General features: G+C 43.0%; 1 protein-coding gene across 5 annotated transcripts in view; it reads right to left on the minus strand.

The window, feature by feature from the left end:
* BTBD9 (BTB domain containing 9) overlaps positions 1 to 9,636 on the minus strand; it is a 414,008-nt gene extending 404,372 nt beyond the window's left edge. For 2 of the 5 annotated variants that reach the window (XM_045057479.1, XM_045057483.1), the window contains exon 1: positions 9,512 to 9,636. The gene's annotated coding sequence lies outside the window, so the exon portion shown is untranslated. Of the gene's footprint in view, positions 1 to 9,264; positions 9,370 to 9,511 lie in introns of those variants that run through there. The other 3 variants (XM_045057480.1, XM_045057482.1, XM_045057481.1) reach the window with 3 other exon arrangements.
* Positions 9,637 to 12,089: the final 2,453 nt, after the last annotated feature.

Raw genomic sequence — 12,089 nt, forward strand, 5'->3', positions numbered from 1 at the left:
ACATTGCTGCAAATAGCAGGATTTCATTCTTTCTCATTGCCAAGTAGCATTCCATTGTATATATAAACCACATCTTCTTTATCCATTCATCACTTGATGAACATTTGGGCTCCTTCCATAATTTGGTTATTGTTGAAAGTGCTGTCATAAACATTGGGGTGCATGTGCCCCTATGCATCAGCACTCCTGTATCCTTTGGGTAAATTCCTAGCAGTGCTATTGCTGGGTCATAGGGTAGTTCTATTTTTAATTTTTTGAGGAACCTCCACACTGTTTTCCAGAGCAGCTGCACCAGTTTGCATTCCCACCAACTGTGCAAGAGGGTTCCCGTTTTTCCACATCCTCGCCAGCATCTGTTGTTTCCTGAGTTGTTAATTTTAGCCACTCTGACGGGTGTGAGGTGGTATCTCAGTGTGGCTTTGATTTGTATTTCCCTGATGATGATTGACCTTGAGCATAGTTTCACGTGTCTGTTGGCCATCCGGAAGTCTTCTTTGGAAAAGTGTCTATTCATGTCTTCTGCCCATTTCTTCCCTGGATTATTCATTTATCAGGTGTGGAGTTTGGTGAGTTCTTTATAGATTTTGGATACTAGCCCTTTGTCCGATATGTCATTTGCAAATATCTTTGCCCATTCTGTTGGTTGCCTTTCAGTTTTGTTGATTGTTTCCTTTGCAGTGCAGAAGCTTTTTATCTTGATGAGGTCCCGATAGTCCATTTTTTGCTTTTAATTCCCTTGCCTTTGGAGATGTGTCTAGTAAGAAATTGCTGCAGCTGAGGTCAAAGAGGTTGTTGCCTGCTTTCTCCTCTAGGGTTTTGATGGTTTCCTGTCTCACATTTAGGTCTTTCATCCATTTTGAGTTTATTTTTGTGTATGGTGTAAGAAAGTGGTCTAGTTTCATTCTTCTACATATTGCTGTCCAGTTCTCCCAGCACCATTTTCTAAAGAGACTGTCTTTTTCCCTTTGGAAATGTTTCTCTGCTTTGTCAAAGATTAGCTGGCCATACATTTTTGGGTCCAGTTCTGGGTTCTCTATTCTATTCCATTGGTCTATGTCTCTGTTTCTGTGCCAATACCATGCTGTCTTGATGATGACAGCTTTGTAGTAGAGGCTAAAGTCTGGGATTGTGATACCTCCGCTTTGGTTTTCTTCTTCAGTATTACTTTGGCTATTCAGGGTCTTTTGTGGTTCCACACAAATTTTAGGATTGTTTGTTCTAGCTTTGAGAAGAATACTGGTGCAATTTTGATTGGGATTGCACTGAATGTGTAGATTGCTTTGGGTAGTATTGACATTGTAACAATATTTATTCTTCCAATCCATCAGCACAGAATGTTTTTCCATTTCTTTGTGTCTTCTTCAATTTCCTTCATAAGCTTTGTATAGTTTTCAGCATACAGATCTTTTACATCTTTGGTTAGGTTTATTCCTAGGTATTTTATGGTTCTTGGTACAACTGTAAACAGGATCAGTTTCTTTATTTCTCTTTCTGTTGCTTCATTATTGGTGTATAAAAATGCACCCAATTTCTGTACATTGATTTTGTACCCTGCGACTTTGCTGAATTCATGTATCACTTCCAGGAGTCTTTTGGTGGAGTCTTTTGGGTTTTCCATGTAGAGTATCATGTTGTCTGCAAAAAGTGAAAGTGTGACTTCTTCTTTGCCAATTTTGAATGCCTTTTATTTCATTTTGTTGTCTTATTACTGATGCTAGGACTTCCAAAACTATGTTAAACAACAGTGGTGAGAGTGGACATCCCTGTCGTATTCCTGATCTCAGGGGGAAAGCTCTCAGTTTTTCCCCATTGAGGATGATATTAGCTGTGGGCTTTTCATATATGGCTTTTATGGTGTTTAAGTATGTTCCTTCCATCCTGACTTTCTTGAGAGTTTTTAAGAAAAGATGCTGCATTTTGTCAAATGCTTTTTATGCATATATTGACAGGATCATATGGTTCTCATCCTTTCTTTTACTAATGTGATGTATCACATTGATTGATTTGCAAATATTGAACCAACACTGCAGCCTAGGAATGAATCCCACTGGATCATGGTGAATAATTCTTTTTATATGTTGTTGAATTCAATTTGCTAGTATCTTGTTGAGAATTTTTGCATCCATATTCATCAGGGATATTGGCCTGTAGTTCTCTTTTTTTGTGGGGTCTCAGTCTGGTTTCGGAATCAAAGTAATGCTGGCTTCACAGAATGAGTCTGGAAGTTTTCCTTCCATTTCTATTTTTTGGAGCAGCCTGAGAAGGATAGGTATTAACTCTGCTTTAAATGTCTGGTAGGGGCGCCTGGGTGGCGCAGTCGGTAAGCGCCCGACTTCAGCCAGGTCACGATCTCGCGGTCCGTGAGTTCGAGCCCCGCGTCGGGCTCTGGGCTGATGGCTCAGAGCCTGGAGCCTGTTTCCGATTCTGTGTCTCCCTCTCTCTCTGCCCCTCCCCCGCTCATGCTCTGTCTCTCTCTGTCCCAAAAATAAATAAACGTTGAAAAAAAAAATTAAAAAAAAATAAATAAATGTCTGGTAGAATTCCTGAGGGAAGCCATCAAAAGATACAGACATTTTCTATGTGAGCTGGGGTCCCAGCAAGAAAGCGTCAGTGTGAGTTTAGGATCCTGGGCCAAAGAATACGTACCCTACAGGACAAATAAGCCAGCCAGAAGGGAAACAAAGGAGTCTTCCTTCCCCCTTGTGGGAGGTACCTTACACCCTAGTCAGCTTGGTTCATGTGTTCCTGCTTTTCACAGATTATTCACTTCTTTCTCCACTTTTGGCATCTACTAATTTCTTTAAAAGCTCCTACAATTTTACAAACACCCTGTCCATGGTTCCCAAACTTTAGTTGCAGCAGAACCACCTAGACAGAGCAATAAAACAGATCACCAGGCACCATCCCCAGAGTTTCTGAATCAGAAGCTCTAGAGGGAGGTCCACAAATTTCCACTTGAAACAAGTTACCAGGAGACTTTAATGGTGTCCCTAGAACCACTGCTGTATAGTTAAAGACTCTAATGCAATAATCCAGGCAAGAAATTGAGGATTTCAACGAAGGTAAAAGCAGTAAGAATGGAAAGGAGAAAATGGATATGAGGGATTATGAACAAGATAGAATATGAGGGTACAAGACAGAAAGAGGACACTCAGGTTTTCAGCTTATATTTTTTCATGGTCCCTTGCATACACAGGTTGAATGAATTTAACTTCAAGTTCTTGATGTCTACTCGTATCAATATATTCTTAAAATTATAAAATGCAGATATCAGATCTTCCTGACATGTGTGCACACTCATTTACACAGTATCATACCCCCTAACTAAAGCCAGTGTTAGATGCCCAGAGAATTATTTCCCTATGCCCAGCACTTTACAGTTTCTGGCACATAGTAAGTAAAATACTTAAATATTAACAGAAAAAATAAATGAGAGATAACAAGAACCAAAGAAGCATGGTGAGTAGCTAACTAGTCCATCATGAAACTACAACTTAACTCCTGAAATCTCTTTACAGTACTTATATCTTTGCACAACTAGTGTTTGATTTCCTTACACAGTGTAAATCTTTTAACTTCCTATCAGAGATTAGAACTAATATTTGCTCTATATGCTAAAGTCCTCAGACACATAAGATACAAAGTATACCGGCAAACAAGGAAAAAGCCTTTATATTGAGGCTCCTCTCAATCCACATTTCTGTGATCTTATCTCCTCCTGTTCCCTTCCTTCACCCATCCTACTGCAAACTTCCAAGGTACAGGGAGTATACTATTTGCTTACCTTGTAAACCTGCAAAGTGCCTAATTCAAGACACAGACTATCCTCCTGACACTTGTTACTGACAATTATTGTGGACTCTCTGACATTATTAATAAAAGGGGGAGGGTAAGATATCTAATTCAAAGTCACAGCAGCTAGCTAATGCATCAGCTATTTGAAAGAAATTTTCTGTAGTTTGTGTGTGTGTGTGTGTGTGTGTGTGTGTGTGTGTGTGTGTGTGTAACATTAGAAACAGTACCCTATGACTCAGCAGAGATATAAAAGAATGAATGAAATCTGCACATGAAGTACGTGCAATCATGCACAAGGACAGTACTAAGGGGCTTCAAGGTTCAAACAAGCATTGCTATGTGCCAAGTATTATGCCAAATTCTGGAGAAGACAGTAATAACAAGATGAAGTCTACAGAACTGGAAAGCACACTGGTGGATCTACAGTCTGCAGGCTGCTACCTCCCTATCCTTCTCCACACTCTCTCCTGGTTCTCTGTCCACCAGTTTTTGTTAGTCTCTATGCCGGTTTCTCTTCTTTCATCCATCCTTTAAGTCAGTAGTCCTCAAAGTGAGGTCTTGGGAACACCAGCATCAGCATCTCCTGAGAACTTGTTCAAAATGCAAATTCTCAATCCCCACTCAGACCTACTGAATCAGAAACTGTGGGGGTGGGGCCCAGCAATCTGTGTTTTATCAAGGCCTCAGGTATTTCTTTTTTGTTTGTTTATATCCAAGTTAGTTAGCATATAGTGCAACAATGATTTCAGGAGTAAATACCTTAAATGTCCCTTGCCCATTTAGCCCACCCCCCTCCCACAAGCCTTCCAGTAACCCTTTGTTTGTTCTCCATATTTAAGAGTCTCTTACGTTTTGTCCCACACCCTGTTTTTATATTATTTTTGCTTCCCTTTCCTTATGTTCATCTGCTTTGTATCTTAAATTTATCATATGAGTTAAGTCCTATATTTGTCTTTCTCTGACTAATTTCACTTAGCATAATACCCTCTAGTTCCATCCACATAGTTGCAAATGCAAGATTTCATTCTTTTTGATTGCTGAGTAATAATCCATTGTGTGTATATATATATATATGTATACACATATATATATACATACATACACACACACACACATATATATACATATATATATACACACACACACATACCACATCTTCTTTATCCATTCATCCATGGATGGACATTTGGGTTCTTTCCATACTTTGGCTATTGTTGATAGCGCTGCTATAAATATTGGGGTGCCTGTACCCCTTCGAAACAGCACACCTGTATCCCTTGGATAAATATCTAGTAGTTCAATTGCTGGATCATAGGGTAATTCTATTTTTAACTTTTTGAGGAAGCTCCATACTGTTTTCCAGAGTGACTGCACCAGTTTGCATTCCCACCAGCACTGCAAAAGAGATCGTTGGGCCTCAGGTATTCCTAATGCATGCTCAAGTTTGAGAACCAATCTAAATTTAATCTAAGTGTTGATGTCCACAAGTTCCATTTCTTGTTCTTTCCAGTTCTCATTCTCCACTCTTCTGGGTAGTTGTATCTTCTTCTACTACCTCTATAACTGTCACTATTACTACCACTATTAATAGCAACAGCTATCATTTATTAAGCATTTAGAAGCTAGGCATTATGCTAATCATTGTGCACATTCTATTTATTTAATCTCCACAACTATTCTTTGAAGTATTATTAACCCCACTTTTCAGAAGAAATTAAGGCTCAGAGATGTTAAACAACTTGTCCAAGGTCACCTGACCCAACCAGTAAGTGAAATAGACAAGACTTCAGGTTTTCCTGATTCCAAAGTCCACAGTGTTAACTACTACACTACTCCTAGAATAGTACTATTTTCTTGGCCCTATAGACTGTTACAATTATTCCTAAACTGCCTCATCAACTCTGGAGTAGAATTTCCAATCACCCAGTGGACCTCTCCAAACTCTACACAGGGACCTGATAATTAACATGCCATCATTTCTTCCCTCCACTGCAATTCTGTTGCTTCTCCTGTATTTTCTAATTTAATGTCATCATAATCACCAGTTACTAAAGCTAGACACATCTTTAACTTCTCACTCTCTCTCACCACTAACTGGTCATAACATTTAGAGATTTTAACAACTCTCTATTAGAGAGACTTTAAAATATCTCTACAATCCATCCATTCCTGCTGTCCCTCTTCAGGCTCCCAGCATCTCTTACGTATACCCTAACCGGTCTGCTAGCCTCTCCATGCCAATGCAGCTCTGCACGGGAACTGCCAGTTAACTTTCTTATGAGTCCACTTTCCAAGGCCCTCCATCACCAACACGGGGGTTGGAATGGGAGGAGGGAAAATCTAGGGTTTTTAGAATGGAATGAAAACCCCTAATAGTTTGGCTGCAACCATATCTTTCCTGTCTCATCAAGAAACAATTCAAGGTTTTCCAAAAACCCTATTGACATTAATCCCTAGCAACTGTGCTTATGGTCTCCCCTCTTCCTGGACTGTGTGTTTTCCCTTTTACATGTGGCAAAATTCTACTTAACCTGCAGGGCTAAGTTCTATCCTCTTCTTTTTAAAGCTTTCCCTGATTCTATCAGTTTTTTTTCCTCCAAAGTAATCAATGCCCTCAGCATTTTACTTATTCCAAGGTGATTAACTCTTATCATAACATCTCAAGTTTAGGGGTTTGTCTCGTCTAATGAACACGTAGTAACTCACAGGGTTTGGGCTTACCATGTCATGTTCTTTGTCTTCCCAGCACCCACCACAGTATCTAGCCATAGCCAGCACCCGATAAATATTTGCTGAGTTGTTAAATAATGCAACATTTGGTGTTGCAACTTTACACATGGTAGGTTAGCAATTCAGCTTCAGGTTTAATGGGCCTTAAGAATTTCCACATAACAACAAAAGATATTATGAAGAACAAAGGTTCGATACTCAGCAGCAACATCTTTAATTTTCTCAAATCTTTTTGTCAATGCTTTTTAGCATCCTTCTTCAAACAGACTCCTTTCCCAGCAAACGTTACTTGTATATTTTACAGAATCAGAGGTTAAGTACAAACCTCACAGGGCACTCTAAAAGATAATCCCAAGCAAAACTGTGTCACTGAGAATAGCTGGGTAATTGCTTTGGGTACATCATTTCAGATTTCCAGTGGAAAGGCCCAAGCACACTAGGTAGATTTTAGAAATGGGGACACGCGCTGCTGACAAAGTACATAAGATACACTCACATTAATGAGGCATTTTTCAAATTAGTAATTGACATCAGAAGTATACAACAACCCAATCCTGATTCAACCATAATATCCCTTAATTTTAAGTAAGGATAACACTTATTCTTGTCTAAGACTATTCTAACACAATTCCCATTCCACCTAGCAAGCAGCCCCTATCTTGTTATCAGTGAGTGCCTTAGTCTTAACACTTTTCCTTCCCAATCTGCTAAACCTTCTCTCTCCAACATCTCCCTATCAGAGACCTTAAACTCCACTCACCAGACATGTAAGTCTCCTCAATATCTCCCTCATCAAGCGCATTCACACAATTTTCTCAACATGATTCCTTACCTCTTCTCTAATTCAAATTTTATAGCTCTTTCAAAGACCTGATCAAATCTTACCTCTTCCAGAGTTCATTAACTCAGCCCACCATAGGTCTTCTCTTTTCTGAATTTCTACTGCACTTAAAGTATAGCATCTCACATAGCACCTGTTTACATACTGCCTCATTTGGTTTCATAATGATTTGACATATTTTTGCTCATACATTTGACATACACATAAACTATTTGCTTTTTTTTTTTTTTCTAAGTAGGCTTCACACTCAGTGAGGAGCCCAATGCGGAGTTTGAACTCACCCAAAGCGGAGTTTGAACTCACCACCCTAGGATCAAGACCTAAGATGAAGAATCACACTTAGCCAATTGTGCCCAGACTATTTACACTTTTTTAGAAATGTATTTATTTATTTTTATTTTAGAGAGAGAGCATGAGCAGGGGAGAAGGGTGGAAGAGAGAGAGAATCTTAAGCAAGATCCATGCTCAGTGTGGAGCCCGATTCAGGGCTTGATCTCATGAAAGTGAGATCATGACCTAAGCAGAAATCAAGAGTCTGACGCTGCACTGACTGAACCACCCAGGCATCCCCAGTCTATTTGCTCTTTATCAAAAAAAAGCCAGGTTTTCTATGTCATTTGTACCCATATAACTCTTTTCCCTTTCCCCACATATAACATGATGGGGGGGGGGGGCGGGGGGAGAACGGATATTAACGATATTAACTCCTTGATGGACTAAGCTAGATTCATTGATAAACACTCATACACAGTGTAATATATGACAAATACCTTATTGCATGCCTACTCTGTGGCAAAACTTGTGTAGATGCTGAAGAGAACGCCATGAATAAAAAAGACACGACACCTGTCCTAAAAGCTACCTAGTCCAGTGAGCAAGAGACACTGAATTTCCAGTACTCTAGGTGCTACAGAGCAAGATTACTGGTTCCAAGACGTAAGCACCTCAGGCAGCATACTTCACAGATCCTCCGTTACGAAACTGAACCACAAAATTTTAGAGCTGAACGAAAACTTACAAGTTATGTTTCTTCAATTTTCTTGCACAGATCCTGATTAAATTTCAGTATCATCTACCTCTGTTCTAGGCATTGCCTTAATCAAAAGTCAGAAAATACCGACTTTTTCCCTATCTTCAATACTCTTTTCTCCCAAGGATGGCAACTGCAATCACCACACATTGACTCACGAGGGGAGCCAGCGCATTGAGAGCACTGGGCTGATGATTTGCTACACCTTCATACTCAGGCTTGTCTGTCCACCAACATTTTCCAGCCCACACGTTGAACAGAATCTGTATTTTGTGCCTAGGAAACAGGACGTCTGTACTTCTATTAAGGAAAATAAAAAACAGTGCCTCCATACTTTTTTTGGCCCTAGTAATGACAGAAACACAACAGGTTCTGAGAAATAAAACAGCTGATTTGAGTCCAGAGGGAAGTGAGAATTTAGGATGGATACCTGCCCCCTGGCCTTAAAATCTGTAGCAACGTGATAGAATGCCTAGGGCAAAGTTGTATGCGTGCATTACGCACGTGCACACACATGTGAAGTTGGAAACTCCAGGCAACAGGTTAGCTGCCCCCTATCAGTACTGACAATCGCCTTCCCCAGGTCGTGGGTGTGTCTGACGCCGCACGCAGGCTCTGATTCACAACTCTCTCCATAACAACCGGCTCCTCCTCGGAGCCCAGCCAGGGCAGGGGCGAGGAAGGCCCCAGCAGTGCCAAACTTTCCGAATCCCAGCCCTACTACGTCCCCGGTTCCACCTCCTCTCCATCCCGGTCAACCTCGTCTCAGGCAGGCTGCGAGGCTGTTCTGGGAACCCGGGCTTCTCCTGATAACGACTCCTCTGTCGGGGAGCCTGGCAAAGCCACCTCGACGCCCCCAGACACCTACTTCCCACTACACCTTCCGGGAACACACAGCCTCCGTCGGCACCTCGCTGCCGCTTCCCGGAGCGCCAGCGCCTAGGAACTGACCCTCGCCAGCCCCCGTCCCCTCTCCTTCCCCGCCCCCGGAAAAAGCGGCAGAGGGGCGTGGAGCGGCGCGCGCGGGTACTGTGGGGGTGCGCGTCTCCGCGCCCCGGGCCCGCGCAGCAGGTGCGGCCAGGCCCCACCTCCCCTGCGAGGTCCCGGCTACTCACCCCAACGATGTTTCTCTGCGACCTAGCCGCCCGCACGGACGCCTCTTCCGCCTGCTCCGCACCCCCCTTATAGCCACCGCCCCCTCGGCCGCTGCCGTCGCCGCCGTCCTCGCCGCCGCCGCCGCCGCCGCGGCGCGCGTCCGCCTTCACGCACACCGCCGTGGCCGCGCACGCGCCTCTGCGCGCTGGCGTCACTTAGCAACCGGTCGGCGGCGGGCGGGATCTGAGGGTTTAGGTCTCGGATGTGGCCTTTGGCGGGTTTTGCGCCGTTTCCCCACCCGCCCGACCCGTCGCCCTCCTGAGTTGGGGGCCCCAGGGTGTGGCTGCCCTGCCGGCACCTGGCTCCGGGTGAGCACGTCACCATACGTCACTGTGTGGTGTCACCGATCGCGTCACGGCAGATGGGAAGGTCCCCGTCGCGAGGTTCCAGGGCGCCTGTGGCGGAAAGAGCAGCTGCCTTGTCCAGACTGGCGCGGATCCTATGGGCTACTTCTGCAAAGTGCAGGAAGGTTATACAAAAGTGGGACCAAAGGGGGCTGAGGGTGCGGTTAACGCGGAAGACTGCTGAGTGACACTCGTTAACCCAGCAAGAGGGTGTGATGGATCGAGCCTTGAATTCCCGTTTCCTCATTTTATAAATGGGGTAACGGTACCCATCCTGCCTACATTAAGGAATTGTGAAGCTAAGATAAAATACTGTATGCGGAGGTTCTTTGTAAAGTATAAAGCCCATTAGACTTTAAAATATTTGTGTTAGAAGGCAGTCGAGCAGGAGCAGATGAGAGCATGGACTTTGGAGTCAGAAACGTAACTTTAAGTCTGATCCTGGCTGATGTTGGATAGTCAGTTTTGCTTGACGCTTGGGCAAACTGGGGTACCAGGGTTTGGAGACTAACCAAAAAGGACATAATTTCAGGCAAAAGATGTTTTATGAGCAAAGGTATGGAAGTGAAAAATGGACATTAAAGAGGTTAAGTCTTGAGGCAGAGAGGCCAGTATTGAGGCCATTGCTGTATTCCAGTTAAGCGATAAGAGTCTTAACAAAGGTATTGGCAGTAGGAATGTAGGGAAAGGAATAGATGTGAGTGCTATTAAGGTGGTAGAATTGACAGTACTGAGTGGGAGGTTGGGGGATACGTGAGTAGACCAAGTTTCTAGAATGGGTGCCATAGTTTATGGTGGAACCGTTTCACAAGATGGGAAGAAAAATGAGTACAAAGTCTCTGTACTAAGTTAATAGATAGTGGTGTTGACAGCTTCGGAGGATGATCAGATTTGTGGGATGAGATGATGATGAGTTCAAATATAGATATATTTGTTGGGGAAACACTCTCCACTCATGATGTCTCTTTCCATCTGGAGTGAATCCATTAAAATAACACTCCTGGCCTCTCACTGCACCTGCCCCAGCTCACTCCTCCCTGGAGCAGTAACTTTCTGATGGTGATTTTAAAAGGAAAAACTAGGGGCACCTGGGTGGCTCAGTAAATTAAGTGGTTAAGCTAAGTGTTAAACACCTGACTGTTGGTTTCAGCTCAGGTCATGACCTCACAGTTTGTAGGTTCAAGCCCCATATCGGGCAGGGTGCAATGCCCTGGTGTTCTCCTGTTCTGGAAGACCAGGACCTGGGGTGGGGTTGAGGGTGCCCGGTCCAGGACTACAAAGTTAGTAAACCTATTTAACTTCAGAGTTTGGCATTATGAAGCTTGCTATCCACACGCAATATTCAGTACCAACTTTGCCAGTTGTATCATACAGAGTAATGGCCCCCCAAAGATGTTCATGCCCTAATCTCCAGAATCTGAATATGCTCCCTCCCTTCCATGGCAAAAGGGACTTTGCAAGGTGTGATTAAGTTAAGAATCTTGAGTTGGAGAGATTATCTTCGATTATCTGGCTGGGCTTTGAGGCAGGAAGGTCAGAATCAGGGATAGAGATATGATGAAGGAAACCAAGGTCAGAGAGAAAGAGATTTGAAGACTCTGCACTGCTCGCACTGAAGATGGAGCCAAGGAATGCAGACAGCTCTGCAAGCCGGGAAAGGCAAGGGAATGGATTCTTCCTTAGAACGCAGAAAGAACGCAGCTCTGCCGATACCTCGATTTTAGAGGAGTTCTGATCTCCAGAACTCTAAGGTAGTAAATTTGTGTTCTTTACTAAGTTTGTGGTATTTGTTACAACAGGAATAGGAAACTAATACAGTCAGTAGTAAAGATGATGGTTGGTCTTCTGCCACATTCTCCTTTATCTGAAAAAGAAGGGTGCAAGTTTCTCAGGTTCCCTCAAAGACTGCTGAGTTGTAACTGTGACTTGATGGAGGGAACCTCCATATCCGGAGGAAAACATCCAATAAGCAGTTGAATTACACAGATCTATGAATGAGGAGAGAAGTTGAGTCAAAATAAAATAGATTTAGAGGACGTTAACTTGTAATTGGTAATTTAAGTCCTAGGCATGGATGAGATCAATCAGGAGAAAATCTAGAAGAAACAATAAAAAGGACCAAGGAATACAGTCCCAGGAAGCACTGACTTTAAAGGGGAGTGACAATGGGGGGTGGGGGAGAGGGGAAAGTGGG

This window comes from Felis catus, chromosome B2 (genome assembly GCF_018350175.1).
Source record: "Felis catus isolate Fca126 chromosome B2, F.catus_Fca126_mat1.0, whole genome shotgun sequence".
Classification (NCBI taxonomy): domain Eukaryota; kingdom Metazoa; phylum Chordata; class Mammalia; order Carnivora; family Felidae; genus Felis; species Felis catus.